Genomic DNA, 23,907 nt, shown 5'->3' with positions numbered 1-23,907 from the left:
GCACGGGTGAGCACCGGTCGTCAGCGGCGTGGGTCACGGCGGCACGCGAAACGACAACGACGACCGGCTGCGCTAGGGTTAGGATTTAGGCACGGCGTGGTGGTGGAGTCAGAGTGCGGGCATGGGTCGAGCGAACTGAGGAAAAGAAGAGAAGTGACTAATTGACGGCCCCCACGTGACATTGTGATTTACTGTGGGCTTCAATCTGGCACCGGATGGGTACTGTTCACATGGCGATGACCATGGCGGTGCACCGCCCATAGTTGTCCCATGTACACTGGACGATAAGGTGCTCGGCTGAGGGAAACCACAGCTTGTACACACATCGGACAGGTACTGTGCACTGTCCGGTGCATTGTCTGGCGAATTTGATTTTCTTCTTCACCGAACCTGCACCCAACCGAGTCCCGACCACAAAGAGAAGCAAATAAACACCAGTTGAGACTGGTACGAGTCATCCTCACTCAAACCCTCAATTTTAAAAATAATTTTCCATAGGCTTAACTTATTTTTAAGAAAATAGTCAACAAAAGAGTGAGTAGACATCATGTGGCCACACAATAGGGGTTTTAACCAAATTAGAGCTTCAAATGCTCCCTCTATTTGTGGACGAACACAATGGATGCTCAAAACTTAACCAAAAGGAAATGACAAAGCAACATACATCCATATGCAATGCAATACTTGAAAGTAAAACTAGTTGCTTATCAAGTTTAAACCTTGGTTAAGCTTCTTCACACGTTTTTTGGTGGTTATCTTAACCAAGTTAGCCAAGCCCTAAGTGCAATATAAGTTATTTAAACATGTGTTTATATTATAATGCAATGCAACAGAAAACACAAGCTCATCTTTTAGTGAAGTTCCTTAGATCAAGAACATTGAACTCGTTCCTCAACTTATAAAACCGTGTTTCATCTAAAGGTTTTGTGAAGATATCTGTCAATTGATCGTCCGTCCTTACACCTTCTAGTGATATATCATCCTTAGCAACATGATCTCTAAGAAAGTGATGATAGATATCTATGTGCTTGGTGCGAGAGTGTTGAATCAGGTTATTTGCAAGTTTTACAGCGCTCTCGTTGTCACACAAAAAGGTACCTTTTCTAGAACTATACCATAGTCTAGAAGAGTTTGCTTCACGTAAAGGATTTGTGCACAGCAAGCACCCACGACAATGTACTCCGCCTCGGCGGTGGACAAGGCAACACTATTTTGCTTTTTGGAGGAGCAAGACACTAGTGATCTACCAAGCACATGGCACCCTTCGGATGTGCTTTTTATATCAACTTTCCAACCCGCGTAATCCGAATCAGAATACCCAACGAGTTGGAATCTAGCTCCTTTGAGTTACCAAATGCCAATGCTTGGTGTGTGCTTTATGTGCCTAAGGATTCTTTTGACGGCAACTAAGTGAACCTCCTTAGGTTTAGCTTGGAATCTAGCACACATACACACACTAAACATGACGTCAGGCCTAGATACGGTGAAGTATAACAAGCTACCAATCATAGAACGGTAGAGATTTGATCAACTGATTTACCTCACTCATCTAGGTCGAGATATCATTTGTTGGCATTGGTGTCTTGATTGGCTTACATTCATCCATATTGAACTTCTTGAGAAGGTCTTTGGTATACTTTTCTTGAGAAATGAAGGTCCCTTCTCTTATTTGCTTGACTTGAAAACCAAGGAAGAATGTAAGCTCTCCAATCATTGACATCTCAAACTCCTTTGACATCAATTCGCCAAACTCTTTGCAATAGTCTTCATTTGTTGAGCCAAATATGATATCATCAACATATACTTGACAAATGAAGATCTCTCCATCAAACTTCTTGGTGAATAGTATGGTGTCAACCTTCCCAATGGTGAAGCCCTTCTCAATGAGGAAATCCCGAAGACGCTCATACCAAGCTCTTGGAGCTTGCTTGAGCCCATATAACGCCTTGGACAACCTATAAACATGATTAGGATATCTAGGGTCTTCAAACCCGAGAGGTTAATCAATATAGACTAGTTCATTTATGAAGCCATTTAAAATGCACTTTTCACATCTATTTGATATAGTTTCATATCATGATGTGATGCATATGCAAGGAGGATACAAATGGCTTCAAGTCTTGCAACCGGTACAAAGATCTCTCTAAAATCCAAGCCTTCAACTTGAGAGAACTCCTTTGCCACTAGTCTTTCCTTATTCCTTATAACAATGCCTTGATCATCTTTCTTGTTGTGGAACACCCACTTTGTTCTAATGACTCTTGCATCTTGTGGTCACTCTTCAAGTGTCTAAATTTGATTGTGAGTGAAGTTGTTCAATTCTTTGTGCATGACATTTACCCAATCCAGATCTTTGAGAGCATCATCTATGCTAGTAGGATCAACACAAGAGACAAAAGAGTGATGTTCAATAAAAGAAGCAAGTTTTTGAGAATGAGTCATTACACCCCTTGAAGGACTCCCTATGATGAGATCTTGTGGATGTGATTGAAGTAGTGGAGTTGTTCTTCTTTCAATCACTTGGGGAGGAGGTTGTGGAGCATCAACATCTTGAGCTTGTGCCACCACTTGGTCATGAGAGACATATGTATCTTCATTTGTTTCTCTCACATCTTTGTCATCATCTTGTGGCATATTTGATGAAGAAGGCATATCAATCACTTGTACTTCATCTTCATCATCTTTTGGCTTGATGGCTCCAACTAGCATGTTCTTCATAGCTTCCCTCAATGGTTCTTCACCTACATCATCAAGATTCTCATGTGCTCCTTGGGAGCCATTAGATTCATCGAATTTCACATCATATGTTTCTTCTACCAAGCCCGTGGCATGGTTGAATACATGATATGCTTTGGACTTCAATGAGTAACCAACAAGAAAACCAATGTCACATCATCTTTGAAACTTCCCTAGGTGTTGTCGCTTCTTATAGATGTAGCATTTGTAACTAAACACCCAAAAGAATGAGACATCCGGCTTCTTCCCATTGAGCAACTTATAAGGGGTCTTCTCAAGGAACCGTTGAATGAATAGGTGGTTGGACGCATAGCATGCGGTGTTGATAGCTTTGGCCCACAAATTCTCTGGTGTATTGTACTCATCAAGCATAGTTCTTGCTAGGGTAATCAATGTCCAATTCTTTCTCTCAACTACACCATTTTGTTGAGGAGTGTAAATTATGGAGACCTCATGCTTGATCCCAACTTCATCACAATAGCCTTCTATGTTTGTTTTGTCGAATTCTTTGCCATTGTTGCTTCTTATCTTCTTGATCTTCATATCAAATTCATTTTGTATTCTCTTGGCAAACTTCTTGAATGATGTGGCTACTTCGGTCTTGTCATGAAGGAAGAACACTCAAGTATATCTTGAATAATCATCAATTATCATAAGACAATAGAGGTTGCCTCCCAAACTTGTAAGCTTTGCCAGCTTTGCATGGATGAGTGTTGGCAACTTGCTTGCTAGCTTGACATGCACTACAAAGCTTGTCCTTCTCAAACACAACATCCTTCAAACCTCTTACCATATCTTTCTTCAATAGCTTCTTGAGTGCACTCATTCCAACATGTGCAAACCTTCTATGCCATTGCCACCCAAGAGATGATTTGGTGAATAAACATGTCTTCAAATTTGCATCGTCGGAGGTTAAGTCCACTAAATATAGGTTGTTGTATCTAAACTCTTTGAATATAACTTGCTCATCATCTATCTTTGACACAACAACTTTCTTCTCGATGAATAAGCATTGAAAGCCAAGATCACATAATTGCCCAACTGATAGCAATTTGAAACTCAATGAAGCAACAAGAAGCACATTTGATATTGAGTGATCATTTGATATTGAGTGAAACTCAATGAAGCAACAAGAAACAACTTTCTCAATGAGACACTTTACAACCAAAATTTGCTTAGGCCTATTCTTGTTGGGTGGACCTAAGAACATGACTTTGACTTTGCCTTTTGCATTTTTCTAAGGATGTAGTGAGCATTGTAAGCAAATGGTCTAGTATGCTTTGGCAAGGGTTGAGGTGGTGGAGTTTCACACTCATGAGCAAAGTGACCTTCTTATCCACACTCAAAGCATCTTCTTGGCTTGGGCTTAGACTTGTGTTGATGTTGGTGTTGATATTGAGCTTTAGCTTTCTTCTCTTTGTTTGCCATGAAACCAATACCACTCTTGTCATTATTCATCATGGTGTTCATAAGTAGCTCACTTTGAAGATTGTGACCTCTTGTGAACTTTTCAAAGCCGGTGGCAAGATGATTCTTCTCAATCTTGAGCCTCTTGTTTTCTTCTCTTAGCATCTCAATGTCAAGAGCCGTATCATAATCACCACCTTGAGTCTCTATGACAATTGTGTTGTTGGTTGATAGCTTCTCAAGATCTTTATTTAGCTTCTCATTCTCATTATTGATCTTGACATAATCATCATAGTGATCGGCCACAACCACTTGCTTGCCTTTGCTACTAGATCCTTGCTCAATGCTCTCATCAATTAAATCATCACATGATGTAGCTATATCAATCTTAACAACATTGTTAGTAGCATAATGTGTTTCATTGGATAAGTACTCTTGTGAAAGAACAAGATTATCATGATTGACCTTGAGAGTTGTATATTCTTCTTTTAGCAAGTCATATCTAGTGTTGAGCTCTTTGTGTATCCCCTCAAGTTTATCATGTTTTTAAGCTCTTTTAGGGTGGTTTTGAGCTCCTTGAGATTGGATGACACAACCTTATTTTTATCTCTAAGCTCATCACTAGCTTTTTTGGCTATGTCATATTTTGCTAAAAGAGATTCATTCTCAAGTTCTAGCTTTTCATTTTTAGCTCTTGTCTTTCTTATGATTTTAGTATAGTTATTGAGCAAAGCAACAAGTTCATCAAAAGAAGGTGCTTCAAACTCATTGTCACTATCACTATCACTACTATCATCATTACTTTGTACCTTCCAATCACCCATGGCCATAAGGCATAGATGTGTAGAGGATGATGGTGGTGGTGGCGGTGGAGGTAGTGAAGTCTCAATCACAAGAGCGGCCACCTTCTCTTTTTCATCATCAATATCTTCACCGAATGAGCCACTTGATGATTCAATATCTGTGAGCCAATCACCAACAATGTAAGCCTTGCCATTCTTCTTCTTGTGGTGTTGCTTATTCTTGCCATCTTTCTTCTTGTATGGCTTTTCTTTCTTCTTTTCATCATCACTAGAGTCATCTTTATTGTCCTTGTACTTTTTCTTGTACTTGTCTTTCTTGGGCTTAGGACATTGATGAGCTAGATGACCAAGATCACCACAATTGTAGCAATCCATTTTAGAGATGGGCTTCCTCTTGCTACTAGTGAAGAACTTCTTCTTGGAATCAAACTTGACACCACTTTTTGAGCATCTTGGTGGTCTTCCTCACCATGAGAGCAACGTTGGTGTCATCTTCCTCTTCACTTGAGCTTTCAAGGACCACCTCCTTGATTTTTGCTTTGCCCTTCTTCTCTTGGCTAGCCTTGAATGCCAAGTCTTTCTTCTTGTTAGAAGAGGAAGAGCCATTCTGTGGAGTGATGTGCATATACATCTCAAGAGCATTGATCTTCCCCAATATTTGAGTTGAAGTGGAGGTGGAAAGATCACCTTGATGAAGCGCCATGACAATATGCCCATACTTGTCAATGGGGAGGACACTTAAGATCTTTCTCACAACAATGGATGATTGCAATTGTGTGACTCCAAGCCCATTGACTTCCTCTACAAGAACATTCAAGCGTGAATACATCTCATTAGCACTTTCATTAGGAAGCATCTCAAATGAATTAAGCTTTTTCATCACAAGGTGATAGCATTCCTCACACTCACCCTTAGTTCCCTTACAGAGCGCACAAATGTCTGACCATAGTGCATGGGTGTTCTTATGGTTCCTCACGCGGTTGAACACGTCCTTGCAAAGACCTAAATGGCCTTTGCATTCCATTTCTCGTGTTATTGCTCGTTGGGTGTAAGGTTTTCGAGATCCTTAGGTTTTGGGAAGCCTTGAGTGGCAGCCCTGTACACACCGACGTCTATAGCTTCAAGATACGACTCCATAAGGATTTTCCAATATGGAAAGTCGTTTCCTTCAAATAAGGGAGGGGGTCTATCCCCATAGGACATCTTGCTCTAGGCGGTTAAGCCTAATTCAAGGAGCATGAGGCTCTGATACCAATTGAAAGGATCAAGATGCCTAAGAGGGGGGTGAATTGGGCTAATCTAAAATTTCTCGCAACAATTAAGTCCTACCGCTTAGCCCATTTCACCCCTAGTGCCTAATTGTGTGTTCTAATGTTCTACCATAAAAAAGTTTTGCACCCTAGGTTCTAATCCTATTCTATCATGACAATTCTAGCAAGTAAATACAAGAATGTAAATGCTCAAAAGTAATTGCTCAATGTAAAGGAGAGGGAAAGGAACATGGCAACGTTTTGCTGAGGTATCGGAGAGTCGGCACTCCCCACTAGTCCTCGTTAGAGCACCCACACAAGGGTATTGCCCCCCTTGATCCGCACAAGGATCAAGTGCTCTCTATGGGTTGATTCTTCGCCACTTCGGCGCGGTGAATTGCCCACAACCACTTACAAGATAAGTTTGGTCATCCACAAGCTCCACCAGATGATCACCAAGCTCCCAATCACCACCAAACCATCTAGGTGATGCCGATCACCAAGAGTAACAAGCATAAACTCTCACTTGACCCAACCAATCCTAATGAGAAGAGTGGATGCACACTTGCTACTCTCTTTGCACTAATGAGGTCCTTAATCTTGGATTATCAAATCTCAATCACCCCACTAGGCTCTTGCTCTCCCTTGCACTCTAACAAGTTTCCTTAGCTGAACAAATGGGCAAGATGTAAGGTCCTAAATGGCTAGAGGGGGGGGGTGAATAGCCTAATAAAAATTTTCTACAACAACACTTAGACAAGGTGGTTAGATAACTAAATGGCGTAATACAAGTTTTGTGCTAGCACTATAAGAAAGTTGCAAGCCACCTATCCACAAGTCTACTGAGCTGTACTTGTCTATGCACTCAAGAGCTAGGACTAACAACTATTACTAGGAAAGTAGCACGAAGGATAATTACAACTAGCAAGGTAATCTATCACTACACAAGATGTATATCAATGTAAATACAATAGAGTGATAGAGAGGGTTATACCACCGTGGCAAGTGATCAATCAATAAATACAATGAAATCCTTGGAATAGAGATGACACAAGATTTTTATCTGAGGTTCACTTGCTTGCCGGCAAGCTACGTCCTCGTTGTAGCAATTGTGGTGATCGGATAAAAATCTTATGTTGGTTGTGCGGCACCCGATTGTGGGTTTGGTGTGTGATGCCAATTAGCTTGTGAACCTCCAAGTGATCCACAAGCTATGAGCAATCCACTAGAGATGCCTTTCAAGAACTCCCATGGGGAAATCTCAAGAACCCCTCACAATCACCATGATTGGAGCCAGAGATAAATACCACCCTCCGCTCAATGATCCTCGCTGCTCCAAGCCATCTAGGTGTGGCAAACACTAAGAGTAACAAGAGAAATCTGCAGCAAAACACAATCACCAAGTGCCTCTAGATGCAATCACTCAAGCAATGCACTTGGATAACTCAATCTCACTTTGATTTACACTATCAAGCAAAGAGATGAGTGGGAGGGAGTATGCTTAGCACAATGGGATGTTAGGAATGCCAAGAGAGTTGGCCCAAAGATGGCCAACTTCTATTTATAGAGCTCTCCCTCAAAACATACCCATTGGGCAACTTGATGGGCAGTCTACGCATGCACCAAACGCGCTGCAGGGTGCATTGGACGCGTCCGGTGCACGGCGTCTGGTGTATCGCCCATTGACACGTGTCCTAGCCATTTGAAACTATCCGTTGGCGTGCAACAGCTAACTCAGGCGCACTCACTGCGCTTGCACCGGACATATCCGGTGCATTGACCGGACTTGCTATGCTCAATGTCCGGTCGTTACTCAGAGAGGTTTCAAAACGCATTTTCCGTGACCAGACGCATCCGGTCATCCTAACTGGACTCGCCTAACGTCTGGTCCTCTCTCTGTTAGATTTCTTGAGCGTCGTGTCATTAGCACTAGACTCGCTAGAGTCATGTCCAATCAAAGTTTGCTGCCAGTGTCCGGTGCAACTCAGAGAGCATCCAGAGAGCTCCTCGTGCCACCGGACGTGTCTGGTCAGAGTTTGCTGCCAGCATTCGGTGCAACTCAGAGAGCATCTAGAGAGCTCCTCAGGCCACTGGACGTGTCCAGTCACACATGACCAGACTCGCCCAGAGTCCGCGCACCTAGGGTTAAGCACCGGACGTGTCTGGTCCCATGGGGACCAGCATCTAGTCAGTTCTGTGAAACCCTATCTTTTCTCCGATCAGGATTTCTGTCCAGGGCACCGGTGGCACCTACGGACAGTCGGCCAGTGAAGTTTTGAACCCTTGCTCCAAAGTGCTAAACATAATGTGTATCACCTTTGTGCATGTGTGTTAGCATATTTCCAAAGCATTTTCAAGGGTTTTAGCACTCACTAGAATATGAATGCATATGCAATGAGTTAGAATATCTAGTGGCACCTTGATAACCGCATTTCACAAATGAATTTCTCCCCTCTTCATAGTATAGCTATCAATCCTAAATACACTCACACCCTCTATGGTGTCTTGAGTGCAAAAAACAAAATGGCCCTATCAAGTATACCTTTGCCTTGAGCCCATTTTGTTTTTCTCTTTCTTCTTTCCAAGTTGGAGCACTTGATCATCATAGCCGACCACTCCACTTGGCTTTGGACCTAACCTCTCTTAGCTACACACACTTAGCAATTAGGTTAGTCCAAATAGGTTTCATCAATTAGCCAAAACCAAACTAGGGCTTTCACAAGAGAGCCTCAATGCACGAGTTGAGGGGGTATAAATAGCCCCAAGCCAAGGAACTAGCCGTTACCCCTCAGCTCAGCTTTTTTGGGGTCAACGGACAAAGCGGTGTCACATCGGACAGCCTATCCGGTGCAACCCCAATGGCTAGTTTTTGAACTAGCCATTACACAGTTTGGCACCAGACAACCTGTCTAGTGCGCCGAACACCCCGTCTGGTGAGTTTAAACCATGAACTCCCCAAAAACATCAGTCTCTGGAAAAATAGAGTAGCGCACCGCCACTTTCATCGGATAGCCTGTCCAGTGAGCATTGAGTCTTGAAAACCAGAAAACCACACCCTCTAGATAAATAGAGTGGTGCACCGGATAGCCTGTTCGGTGGACTATCCAGTGCACACTACCCCATCCGGTGTGACCAACATTGCAATGCTTTCAACTCAATTGCCAATTGAATTATTTTCAAACTTCCGATAATCTTGGGCTTCATTTGCGCTACCTAGCGCTAAATTTGACAAGTGTGCACCACTTTCACTTACTAGACTCACCTAGGTCAAGCTACTCATCAATGCCCCCCTTTATACTATGGCCAAAGGAAAAAACAAAGTCCTAAACTACTCTAAGTATCTGTTAATGCCAAACGACACTTAGAACTAGTCCATCCTTAACCTTGTCATGCATCCTTTGAAACTGAAACCATTTCCATCAATAGGGGCATGAAATCCATAAGTGCCCAACCAATCACCATTACCATGACCTAACTTATAATGCCTCTAAAAAACACACGTTAGTCATAGTAATCTTGTGTCATCATTAATCACCGAAATCCAACTAGAGACCTAGATGCTTTCACCATGTTTCATGGTTATTTATTTCCCCGAGTGGAGAACTTCAAACAGCGATGGTCGTCCAATTCACCACCAACGGTGAGACAGATGGAGGTGCCATAGAAGAAGGACCAGTGCCCTTTCACCCCAAGGACGGGCGCCAAGAGGTTGCATGGGGAGAACCGCGCACCATAATGGCATGATGCGATGGGACACCCACGACTGGTCACATCTTGCTCCGTAGACCATGCCACCATGTGACAAAACCATGCCTCCCCCATGCACATGCCTTGGCATGGGATTCAAGGGGCCATGCCCCCTAGAACCCTCCATATGGGACCGATGGCTCAGATCCGCGCATTCAAAATGTCGCAGCTTCCTGATCCTTGGATCGTTACCATGTGGCGTAGCTATTCACCCCATGGAGTATAGGACACCACGCGATTTAACTCTATCTATCGGTGCGACAACCAAGGGATGTCAAGAGACTACACCGAGCATCAGTGGAAAGGCATACATGGAGAAACCGCTCCACCCATAGACAAACCGACCCATAATGGGCTCGTGTGCTGCGTCGGTCCCCACCACCGATAATTCGAAGGCTCGACCATTGAATAGTTCATGTCCGCTCCTGACCATCCAAAGGATCAGAGCAGCATGTGCTGAGCGATAGGACCACCAATGGTCGTCAAAGCACAGGCGCATAGGATGCCCCAGGACATCGCGACGCATGGCTTAAGCCAAGGAGGCCTATCAACGATCCTTTAAATGGGTGTGGGTTGCTGAGTAGTGGGTTGGCACCGAGCCAGGGCCTTAGAGCCTTGCTGCTCGACTCACAATAGTCTAAGGTAAGCAGGGTGCCCCCATGGGCTCAAAGCCAGCAAGCCTTCGATGACTCCATTGGGTCCACCGTCGGGCCTCCCGAGAACAACGCTCGATCACAACATTGCTCGGCTCTGAGGCCATGCACGATGATGTGCCCCTAGAAGCACATCTGACCAAAGACAACCAAGACTCAACCAGATTGGGCCTTGCGCCTCATCACCACCCTAGACGCAACCTAGAAGGCCACAAAGGGCTCGGGGGCTCCTAACGAGAGTCTAACATAGGGGTATATTAAGTCCCTAGGGAAGAGATAATCGACTGGCAGAACCCCCGACCGATCCACTAGATCGCTCGGGGGCTATACCCATTGGGTATGCTCGCGCGTACCCTCTCAAGGAGTCAGGACGAGCCTGAGTGCGCCTATTGTCACTGCTCGGGGCTCAGAGGCTCGGCAATGGCCCTAGGGTATCGAACAATGGGATCCTGAGCCTGACTCTCACCTCAGTGCCCACCCATGCCTTAAGCCGGGCAGCAACCGACATCCTTAGACATGACCAGAGGACGTCTTGGGGCTCAGTCTGGCGCCTAGAGCCTGGCAGAGCATAATGGCGCTACACCGTCTGCATGGTCAATGGCCATTAGGCCCTGTCGCCCAATGTCGGGCCTGCTCATTAGCCCCTTTGAGTATGTAGGGAGGCTCCTTAGACACCGAGGAAGACTCAAGAAGGCACACCTGGGGGAGGCCGCGCAGTGGCAGGCAACCCCTGAAAATTAAGCACCATAACGGAGGCAGCAGTGTCTGGAGGTGGTTGTAGCACTGTCGGCTCCCTCCTACATGACAAGACAACGTCCGCCAAAGCCATGACACAGAAGGCATACACCTAGTGTATGGATGATAGAATAGACGAGAAGCTGACTTGTACACCGTGGCCTCCCCGGAGTATAATGGGAGGCACGAATGCTTAGAAGGTGAGAGGAGAGTAGAAGAAAAGAGAATAGAGGGTTCCCTGTTGGACCTCTTAGACTCTTAGAGGGTTTAGAGAGCTCATGAGGGGACATAGGAGATTGGGTATGAGATCGTCACCCAGGCTCAGTTGCCAAGAACGCTAGGATAGCACCGCGTAATAACCCCCTATCGATTTCTCTCGTTTTCCACCATTGTAATCACCCGATTGGCAATTCCTAACATGAAGAACACCATACTGCTGGACATAGGGCTTAGAAGCCTAAACCTAGATAACTGATCTGTGTCTCTCACGTATTTTAGTGTTCGAGCCACCAAAGATCCACACATCGACCTCCGATGAACAATTCCGAAGCTTGCCGCGGTTCCAAACCCGCAACACCATCCATGGGAAGCAACAAGCTCCATTGCTCTGCAATGGCACACCGACATTAACCAATCCTTATGGTGATCATTGTGCTGCAACAGAGCCAAGAAACGAAGCCGGTGTGTCTCCATGAAAAGTACCTACAAAAAAGATTTTGTTTGGCCACCATTGAACACAAAATCATTCCTACTTAGCCATATTGCCTAGCAAACTGCTCCAGCTCCTGTCAATAACAAAGATCTTAGGTTTTGACCACCTTGCTTAGACCAAGAGTTAAACAGATGATTAATATTCTGAGGAGGTTTGATGTGTAAAAGAAAATGAATAGCGTGCCACAAGGATTTGGCATAATAACACTTTCTGAGTCATTACAATAGTTGCACTAGGGTTTGTTATTAATTCACATCTTCAAAACATGAACCCATATTTACAATAGGGCACTACTATGTTTTGTTAGCAGGTACGATTCCAATTTACATTGATCTTAACTGCACCTGTACTGCTTTACTCTATGTTTTGACATCGAAGGTTCATGATAACTGGAAAAAATGTCTACAAGAGATGCCCATGTATGCACTATCCATGCATGCATCACTTGAAGTAGATTGCAAACAAGTGAAAAGATGTATCGAAATTACAAGAAGGTGCATTGTAACATCCCAGAAAAATCCAAAAAGCCAAAAATACCAACTTTAAAAAAAATTCTGTAAAACCCTTGTATGGTGAGTGTTATGCTAGGAAACCCCCCTTAGTTGCACAAGTAGCCCCAAGAATAGTTGTGTGGGCATATGCACTTAAACAACTCATGAGTTGCTTCTTCCTGATTTCATGTGATGATAATTAAAAATATGAACCAACTCCTAATATAAAAGTGTTGTGTGTGTGTGGGCCCAGGCCCAGGCTAGACCTAAAGCCCTCCTAGGAGACCTAGGTGGACCCCACTAGGGTTGTGTATATGTATGGAATACATGTATACAAGCATAGGTACCAAGGATTGGAGATATAAATAGAAATAGGAAACAAAAAAGGAACTAGAAATAGAAAGAAAAGGAAGAGGGGAAAGGTAACCCAGCAGCCTAGCCAGCTCGGCCTGGCCAGCCTGCTCCCACATGCCCCACCGGCCTGCCCTACGCACTGAGCGGCCCAACTTGCCCGTGTGGCCTAGCTCAGCATCGTAGCCGCTTGCCAGTGCCCGCCCCCGCTCTCCCCTCACACCGCGGCTGACAAGTGGGCATGAGGGAACCCACTTGTCATCACCTACCTTTTTCCTTCCCCTCTCTGCTTTTGCCATAGAGGTAGAGTGCCAGCCAGCGAGCATCTAAGGCTGCACCCTCGCATCTCCGTCATCCATCCCCAAGCCATTGGCCGTGCCCGCATGGATGGATGCCACATCCGTGATCCATGGCACACCACACACCTCCCCCAGCTCGCGCCGCACTAGCCGCTGATGCCACCGTGACCTCTTTTGACTTGCGTTGTTTGAAATTGGGAGCACTATCGCTCATGCAATCCCCCGCGCACCCCAGAACCCTTGCCCAGAGGCCGTATCCACCCTACACATACCCCTCTGCCTCTCCCCACTGTCCGCTGACATCCCCATAGCCACGTCCAGCTATAAAAAGGGCAAGCCCCGGTGCCCTAGCGCCCTTCCCAAACCCTCGCCGCCATCTGGTGGCAACACACGCAGCACATCGAGCCAACAAGGAGGGCCGAGGAGAGGATGAAGGAGGAGATCACCGTTACGAAGCCGATCGGCGCCATGGAGACGCCACTAGAGTTGGAGGCGACGCCTAGATCGATTATGTCGGCGTTGCAGTTCTTCATACACTACATTCACTCATGATAGCCCCACCTCATCACTGCACCGCTATCCTAGCTGCCCCAAGCCTAATGGTGAGTCTCGCCTCCTTCCCCTGCCTCACCATAGTCACCACGCCATGGCCGCCATCGTGGCCTTCCAACCTAGGAGGCCCAAAGGCCTTGCCTTTGGTCGTCACACGATATTGCACGCACCTACATGGGCACCTGCATGGCCTTGTCGAGCCACCATAGCTCGAGAACGCCAGTGCCTTCATGAGCACCCAAGTGTGCTCGCCATGGCCAAACCCCACCATGGCGAAGCACCATTTCAGTCACCCTGCACCGGTAGAGGTAAGACCACCACCTTGGAAGGCTTCGCCTCACCAAGAGACACACCCCACGCCAACTGGTTGAAGGAGAAGACCCTCGGGAGCCATCGGCCGTGTCCACCTTGCCAGAGCCACCGCGCCCCTTGTCGCCGCTGTGATGAAGCTGTTCCGCACGATTCCGGCCACCTCGCAAGGCGAGGAGGGGCCAATGAGGTCCGCTATAGCCTCATGCATGAAAGGACCGAGGATGCCGCCTAGAGGGGGTGAATAGGTGTTTCTAAAAATCAACACCTTTAAAAGCGGAAACGATTAGTGTGGGAGTTTGGAAACTCCAAATTAGAGTAATATACCACCTCATGAGTAACTAATAGAGTATATAAAAGATACTAAATGAATCTAGGAGCCACAACCCTACAACACAAAGATTAGTGAAGTGAATAGATAAAAACAGTGCAAGGGGCCAATAGCGGAACGTCCGGTACAGTTACTGGACATGTCCGTTTAACTCAAACGCTGCAGATAATACCGGACGCGTTAGGTATACACGAGTTCTGCAGAGTGACTCCTAACTTGCTCCTTTCGATTGCAAACTTCAATCCAACCTGTAGGCACCCACTAAAGATTATGCCACACACAGGTAACCTGCACAAGAGTTGGAGCAACACAAATATCAAATGAAATATGAATTGAGACATGATATTTGTTTTACCAAAGTTCGGACTCCGTTGAGTCCTACTCTCCATTGAGGGGGTTGCGGGTGACCCAGTGAAGGTCAGCCCTAGAGGATCCATGAAGGTCACTCTAGCCGAAGTCTTTTCCAACTCCTTTTCCTCCTTCCACTAGTTGATTCCTTCCCTTGCGGCGGCGGAATCGACCGTTACAAACTTTCCAAGGCACACCATAATCTCTCGGGTGCTCTCCAGCGATGCCTAGCCATCTAGGACCGAAGAGTCCAAGAGTAACAAATGTGAATCATGAGATTGTCAATATGCACAAGTTCTCAAGTGGATGGCTTGCTCTCTTTTTCAAATTTCTCTCAACCCACAATTGGATTTGGGATCAATCACTCACTAAGAGAGGGTTTGGGAGAGTTGGCGTGGCACAAAAATGTGTATGTGTATCAGCAAAATCAGCAGCCTCCAAAGGTGGAGGCTTGGGGTATTTATAGCCCCCTTGAAAAACTAGCCATTTTTTAGTCGTTGGAACATACCAGACACATCCGGTAGGAATACCGGACACGTCCGGTATTACTTGCACTACGCTAAAAGTTACAGAGTTAAAAGCGTGTGCGATGTCAGAACTCCCGATGATTACCGGAACTTCTAACACCTAGAACTCCTGACTCTTGCTGGAACTTCCAACCCCCGGCCCTTTTGAAAAACTAGCCGTTAGAGAGCCGTTGGTGAATACCGGACACATTTGGTATGACCTGGTAGTTAGCTCTAGTCAGCGCAATGTGTCGAAACTTCTGACGATTGCCAATACTTGCAACTCTTGGAACTCTTGACACATGTTGGGACTTCTGACAAACCCAAACAAGAGAACAAAGAACATTACTGTTGTGACCAAGCCCATACCGGACACGTCCGGTATTACCAGCCACACCAGGCTGAGTTAACTCTCGTGTCTCTCTCCCACTTAAACCTCACAAAGGTTGGCTTGAGCACTTATGAATACTCATCTATCAACATGATGCATCCCACTTAATAGTACGACATACCTATTAACTCAAGATCAAATGAAAAAAACGAATTTAAGCCTTTTGAGCTGATCTCCTTTGAACCGATGCCATGTCTTTCGATCTTCATCAAGTGAGGGTGCAAACATGTCAATATTGATCTTTTCACTTGAGCATAGCCATCTTGAGCATGTGACTTGATCCCATTCATCAAATATAGATAATTCCAAATGTACCAAGTCACTTTCATCAACCAATCTAATAGTGATTTGATCCTCCACATCAATATGACCATCATAGCTTGATTAGTACCTTAACTAAATGCAAGTACTTCCTTCTTCACCCTAGCTAGGTTCTTCGGCCACCAAGCCATCGCTTGCCCTTCACCCTTGCTTAGTACCTCAAAGCCTTTCCTTGCTATCTTCACCATCTCAAGCCGTCAAGTCACATCTTATGTTTAATCAACCATTCAATTGTATTGTTCTCTTTTACATTTCAATTTAGCAAGCTTCAAATATGAGACCATTCCAGATGCAATCCCTCATGTCTCATTAATTAATTCTTATCATACTTGCTTTCACAAAGGTCATTGAAATCCTACAATAAATAAGCCTTTGCATGAATTCTATTTGCATTGTTGTCTTGTGCTTGAACTAGATTGTTTATACAACAATACATCATTTTGGCTTTATACAATTTCATCAAGTATTTGTGAGATAATCAATTTCCTGTTTGACACTTAGCAAACTTGTTAGTTCTTTAATCATTGTTGTTAATAAATCATCCAAAACTCACTAAAGGGCTAGATGAACTTTCAGTGCACCTAGCCATCTAATCGATTGAAGCCCTGGCCTACCCTAGCCCCTGCGCCACCGTAGCCATGCCTTCACTGGAGCCCTGTCGAGCACGCTATCACGGTGTGGACTTTGCCATGGAGTTTGGTCACCGACACTGCCCCCATTAGCTACTCGGTGACCTTAATTGCGAAGAAAGGGAGCCATTTTGGGCCCTGGCAGTGCGAGCCACCACGCCGCCTTCTACGCCCTGTCCGCCACCGCCTTGGTCGGCATCCACAAGCTGAAAGGCCCTACCTTAGCCCTATATCATCCTCACCAGAGTACCAGGAGCACCCAAGGGAGCCGTAGTCGCCCTGCCAAGCGCGCCATCGAGCGCTTGAGCCGCCGCTACCGTTCGCCACACCACCATGAGCCATGGTAGCCTCACTAGAGCTGAAGCCACCACCTTTCGCCCTACCATCGCCACAAAAGAAGAGCGGCAGGGATCAAGGAGACCTTAGTAGGCCGTAGCTACCCCATGTGAGCCCCGCCATGCGACATCGTCGCCGATGAGTCCATTGAGGACCCACATCGAACACCTGGAGGAGCTAGAGCCGGACGCCGCTCTCGCCTCTATCCGCCCTCGCATGCACCCGGTCCACGTAGACCAAGGAGGGGAGGCCGCACTGTGCAGCACCCTAGTCTACCGTGCGCCCGAGCCCATAGACTCGGCCCAGCCCAAGCCACCACGTGGACAACCCTGCTGCCTAACACGTGTCCGGGCCATCCTGGCCCAGATAGGCCCAACCTAGCCTAGATCCGGCTCGTAACCCACCCGCCAGGCTCGGTCAAGCCCGGTCAACGTTGATCATTGACCCATGAACGCTTACCCGACCCCACCTATCATCCTCTATAGCCGTGGGCCCCACTTGTCAGCGACCACAACCGCCTCATCCAATTAGAGCTTGCCAGTGTCACCCCAGGATTAATTCGATCCTTTTTCTTTTTCAGAAAATGGATTAAACTTAGAAAATTCATAGGAAATTCATCCAACCTCAAAAAATATGAATCAAGTGTCCAATTTTTTCTAAAAATAAGCTCTACATCATAGGCCTATGTTTGAGTGCATTTGGATCTTTTGGATTTCTGTTGCTTCTTTGTGAATATCTGTAGGAGTCGCTTATCGTGACTATATGTCTCATTTGCAGCCCCGAAGGAGCAGCAGTTTGAGAAGGAGGACTACAACTACACGGAGGAGGTTAGAGATGACCAATTTGCAGTTGTGAAAGGTCCTAATGGCTAGAGGGGGGTGAATAGCCTATTAAAAATCTCTCCAACAACACTTAGCAAACTGGTTAGACAAATATGAGGCAAAGCGAGTGTTGCGCTAGCCTACTAAAAATACAAGCCACCTACCACAATTCTAGTTTCTAAAGTCTCTATCCACACAATGGCTATGTCACTACACTAAGTTAGTGTGCTCTCAAATGCTAACTAAAGAGTCACACTAACCAAACTAACAAGCTCTCATGACTAGCTACACTAAAGAGCTTGACAACTAGTTTGCGGTATTGTAAAAAGAGAGAGCAAGATGGTTATACCATCGAGTCAAGGAATGAACCAATCAATCACAAGGATGAATACCAATCACCTCGGAATCAAATATTGACACAATGATTTTTTATCGAGGTTCACTTGCTTGTCGACAAGCTAGTCCTTGTTGTGATGATTCACTCACTTGAAGGTTCATGCGCTAATTGGCATCACATGCCAAACCCTCAATAGGGTGCCGCACAACCAACACAAGATGAGGATCACACAAGCCACGAGCAATTTACTAGAGTACCTTTTGGCTCTCCACCGGGAAAAGGTCAAGAACCCCTCACAATCACCACGATCGGAGCCGGAGACAATTACCAACCTCCGCTCAATGATCCTCGCTGCTCCAAGCCATCTAGGTGGCAGCAACCACCAAGAGTAACAAGCGAATCCCACAGCGAAACACGAACACCAAGTGCCTTTAGATGCAAACACTCAAGCAATGCACTTGGATTCACTCCCAATCTCACAAAGATGATGAATCGATGATGGAGATGAGTGGGAGGGCTTTGGCTAAGCTCACAAGGTTGCTATGTCAATGCAAATGGCCAAGAGTATGAGTTTGAGCTGGCCATGGGGCTTAAATAGAAGCCTTCATGAAATAGAGCCGTTGTACCCCTTCACTGGGCATTGCACGGGGTGACCAGACGCTCTGGTCAGATCGACCGGACGCACCCTACCAGTGTCCGATCAACAGATGGCTACCACGTCATCCCTAGCTTCAAATGCTGAGCGCCCGATTTCAATGGTTAAGTCATGACCGGACGCAGCACAGTGCCAAGACTAGACACACCTTTGCCGAGTCTAGTCATTTATAGAGAGGTTCCATTCACAACTAGACGCAGGACCCCGACGTCCGGTCACTTCTAGTAAGCATCCAGTCACGACCGGACTCGCCCATCGTCCGATCACTCTCCCTCTTCTCTGTGCGCCGCCACATTAGGATGACTGGATGCTGAATAGTGTTCAGCTAGAGTCTGGTTGCCTGCGTTCGGTCAAGAGACCGATGGTGGCCTTCACTGCGCGCCACTAACCGGACATAGGACCCTAGCGTGACCAGCGTCCGGTGCACTCTGTGAAACCCTGTATTTTCTATATAGGACGCGCAGTGAAGTTTTCGAACCCTTGCTCCCAAGTGTTAAACACAATGTATCACCTTTGTACATGTGTGTTAGCATATTTTCATAAATGTTTTCAAGGGTGTTAGCACTCCACTAGATCCTAAATGCATATGCAATGAGTTAGAGCATCTAGTGGCACTTTGATAACCGCATTTCGATACGAGTTTCACCCCTCTTAATAGTACGACTATCGAACCTAAATGTGATCACACTCGCTAAGTGTCTTGATCACCGAAATGAATGGCTCCTACCACTTATACCTTTGCCTTGAGCCTTTTGTTTTTCTCTTTCTTCTTTTCAAGTCCAAGCACTTGATCATCACCATGGCATCACCATCATCATGTCATAATCTTCATTTGCTTCACTACTTGGAATGTGCTACCTATCTCATGATCACTTTGATAAACTAGGTTAGCACTTAGGGTTTCATCAATTCACCAAAACCAAACTAGAGCTTTCAAGTTGCCACATCCCACCCAACCTCATAGAATCCGATTAGGCATGCAAATGATTAGCTGCTAGCACTTTATTACTTACATGCAAATTATGATAGGTTGCATGGTAGAATTGCTTGGAAGCCATTACCTTGATGCAACCATACCCCCTGCATACCCGTTGTTAGGGTAGACACGCGCTTACCATGCTTTCTACTTACTTCTACTATACATTATGTTTATGATGTGATGCTGGGTGGAAGATTGTTTGTGAGTGGCTAAGGCACATGGTGCCATTAACGGGATAACAACTTGGGGAGATCTTGGCGTGTGTTTTGGGTGTGTGGTGAGGGTTGAGTCGACTGGATAGGATTCTATAACAAGTCTATAGACAAGTCTTGCCGGGGGGATGTGACCTGGGCATTCCCCGTGAGAGGTACCTATGGCGGGTACATGTGACATGAGTAGATTCCGGGGGAGGAGACTCTTCATGGGGCGAATCTCCAGAAGGGAGGTGCCATCGAGGCATGGGGTGTTGGTTATCCCCATCGAGAAGATGTCTTGTCTGGTCCCCCTAAGGACTGGTATGTCAAGAGAACCGGTTCATAGGACCCCTTCGTACGCACCACTCGTTCCTAAATGGGTGGGAAACGACATACCGACTAGCTAGGGCGATGCCACTACTACTAGGTAGGAAGTTGATAAGTGTAGGGAGGTAAGGGCGTCTAGCCCACACCCTTCTAAGACAGCTGAAAGGTCCTAATGGCTAGAGGGGGGTGAATAGCCTATTAAAAATTTCTACAACAACACTTAAAATCCCGTTAGACAATAATGAGGTAAAGCAAGTATTGCGCTAGCCTACTAAAATTGCAAGCCACCTACCACAATTCTAGTTTATATAATTTCTATCCACACAATAGCTATGTCACTACACTAAGTTAGTGTGCTCTCAAATGCTAACTAAAGAGCCACACTAACTAAACTAACAAGCTCTCATAACTAGCTACACTAAAGAGCTTGATAACTAGTTTGCGGTAATGTAAAGTGAGTGAGCAAGATGGTTATACCGCCATGTCGAGGAAGGAGCCAATCAATCACAAGAATGAATACCAATGAAGACCAATCATCTCGGAATCAAATGATGACACAATGATTTTTTTACCGAGGTTCACTTGCTTGCCGGTAAGCTAGTCCTCGTTGTGGCGATTCACTCACTTGGAGGTTCACGCGCTAATTGGCATCACACGCCAAACCCTCAATAGGGTGCCGCACAACCAACACAAGATGAGGATCACACAAGCCATGAGCAATCCACTAGAGTACCTTTTGGCTCTCCGCCGGGGAAAGGTCAAGAACCCCTCACAATCACCACGATCGGAGCAGGAGACAATCACCAACCTTTGCTCGACGATCCTCGCTGCTCCAAGCTGTCTAGGTGGCGGCAACCACCAAGAGTAACAAGCGAACCCCGCAGCAAAACACGAACACCAAGTGCCTTTAGATGCAAACACTCAAGCAATGCACATGGATTCACTCCCAATCTCACAAAGATGTTGAATCTATGATGGAGATGAGTGGGAGGGCTTTGGCTAAGCTCACAAGGTTGCTATGTCAATGCAAATGGCCAAGAGGGTGAGCTAGAGCTGGCAATGGGGCTTAAATAGAAACCCCCACGAAATAGAGCCATTGTACTCCTTCACTGGGCGCAACTCGGGGTGACCGGACGCTCCGGTCAGATCGACTGGACGTAGGACCCCAGTGTCCGGTCGCCCGATGCTTGCCACGTGTCATCAGCGTCAAACGCTGATCGCCTAATTTCAATGGTCAAGTGATGACCGGATGCACTGCTCGAAGTGATCGGACGCACCAACACTAGTGTCCGATCATTTCCAGTAAGGTTCTAGAAGCGAAAAATCACGACTGGACGCGTCCGGTCATGACCGACCGGACTCACCTAGCGTCCGGTCACTCAACATCTTCCCTATGCGCTGCATATGTCATCATATGTCATACTGACCAGACTTAGGCCCTGAGCGTCCGGTCATTTCTCGCGCCAGCGTCCGGTCATGAGACCGAAACCGCACGCTCACTGTTGCCACTGACCGGACACGCCGGTCCAGTTGAGTCCAGCGTCCGGTCCACTTTGTGAGACCTTGTCTTTTCTGTATAGGGCGCCAATGAAGTTCCTAACCCTTGCTCAAATGTGCCAACCACCAAGTCTATCACCTTGTGCACATGTGTTAGCATATTTTCATAAACATTTTTAAGGGTGTTAGCACTCCACTAGATCCTAATTGCATATGCAATGAGTTAGAGCATCTAGTGGCACTTTGATAACCGCTTTTCGATACGAGTTTCACCCCTCTTAATAGTACGACTAGCGATCCTAAATGTGATCACACTCACTAAGTGTCTCGATCACCAAAACAAAATGGCTCCTACCATTTATACCTTTGCCTTGAGCCTTTTGTTTTTCTCTTTCTTCTTTTCAAGTCCAAGCACTTGATCATCACCATGGCATCACCATCATCATGTCATAATCTTCATTTACTTCCCCACTTGGAATGTGCAACCTATTTCATGATCACTTGATAAACTAGGTTAGCACTTAGGGTTTCATCAATTTACTAAAACCAAACTAGAGCTTTCAATAGCGTGGTGACCTTGGTGGCCCAGTACTACGTCTCACAGTCTCAGTGTGCCGGTAGACTTCGGGGTGCCCTAGGGCTGAGAGGTAGGTGGCATCATACCAGATAGGAGTCAGTCCGGTATCAACCTAGACAGTGCACATGCCGATGATGGTGATCTTGTGGTTACAGGTGTACACGCTCTGCAGAGTTGATCGATCTATCCGTATAGCCGTGTCCACGGTCATGGACATTCCTATGATCTTCGCTTCCCTTGATTAGTGAGTGGTGTATTCTCTTCTCTCCCCCTAGGTTGGATGGATCTGGCTGTTAGCCGATGAGGCAAGGTATGAGAGGGAGTCATCCTTGTCGCATAGAGAGTGTGAGTGTGGTGAGATGTGTGGATGTGTATGGATGGGCTGGCTGGATGGAATGGGTCAAAACTTGATAACAATTATTATATTGACGAACTTGTATAGGAAAAACTATAGCCATATTATAGGCCCTTTTCTCTTACCCTTGCTACCACTTACCACAAAGCAAACACAAAGCATAGGGTGGGAGCCAGTGGCCAGTACAAATCGTACTGATAATTGTCTGACAGGTGATGAGCCTGAGTACGACTACGAGGGCAATGATCGGGAGGATTAGAGGTCTTGTCTTGTGCCCAAGTCTGCCTGAGGAGATGGAGTCTGCGCCCGCTGTCATATCTTCTGATGTTGTTCAGGATGTTGTGTGCTCTGAGTGATTCCGCCAAGTGGCGATGTAATAATGAGTAAACCTCTCTATTGTATTCTTTAAGACAGGTATTCGATGTATGTACTGTGATATCGACTGAATTTCGATAATATGATGTCATGATCTTCTGGGACTATCACATTATAATTTGTATATGTGGATTTTCCTTCGAGGAAATCGTGGATCGTTTCATGCATGGAGAATGATCGACGTAAAAGGCCTACAATAAAGGATATTGTGAGCCAACTGGATGAGGTGAGAAATTTTAATCTTGACTCACAGGTGCCGATGAAAAGGGTACGATTAATAATCTATGTAACCATCGATCGTATGATATTTTTCCCAAAAATTACATGCAGAACTTTTGGTACATCTTATGTCACTGGACTCACTGTACATGTCTTTTTGTATTTACATCGGAAACACTATAACAAATTAATGCTAGCTTTTTTTCAAATATAAAAATGACAAAAATACTCTTATGCCACTTAATATTGATTTTTTTTCCATTCTCATTGATATTCTTGGAAACAGATCGAGAGGCGAACCAAAAATCCTCGAGCTACCATCTCAACCCTGAAACATAATGGAATTTTATTAGTTGTCTGAAACATCCCAAGTTTGAAATAATATCTAAGATGTGTTTAATTAGATACAAAATTTACCTTTTTGATGTGGAAGGTCATAATACTTTTTTTTATAATGGAACAATGTTCGAGCCTCTACCATAAAGTTGATCCAACTTAATGTGTTGACTTGGGACAAGTGACAATGCATTATACTACTTCTGTTTTTCAAACTATAAGATACTTTAGATTTTCTAGATACAATAAATTTTGCTATATAATTAGATATACAATACGTCTATATACGTAGTTAAATTAATTTATCTAAAAAAGCCAAAACAGTTTA

This window comes from Miscanthus floridulus, chromosome 9, assembly GCF_019320115.1.
Source record: "Miscanthus floridulus cultivar M001 chromosome 9, ASM1932011v1, whole genome shotgun sequence".
NCBI classification, from domain to species: domain Eukaryota; kingdom Viridiplantae; phylum Streptophyta; class Magnoliopsida; order Poales; family Poaceae; genus Miscanthus; species Miscanthus floridulus.
This window is presented reverse-complemented; position numbering follows the sequence as displayed.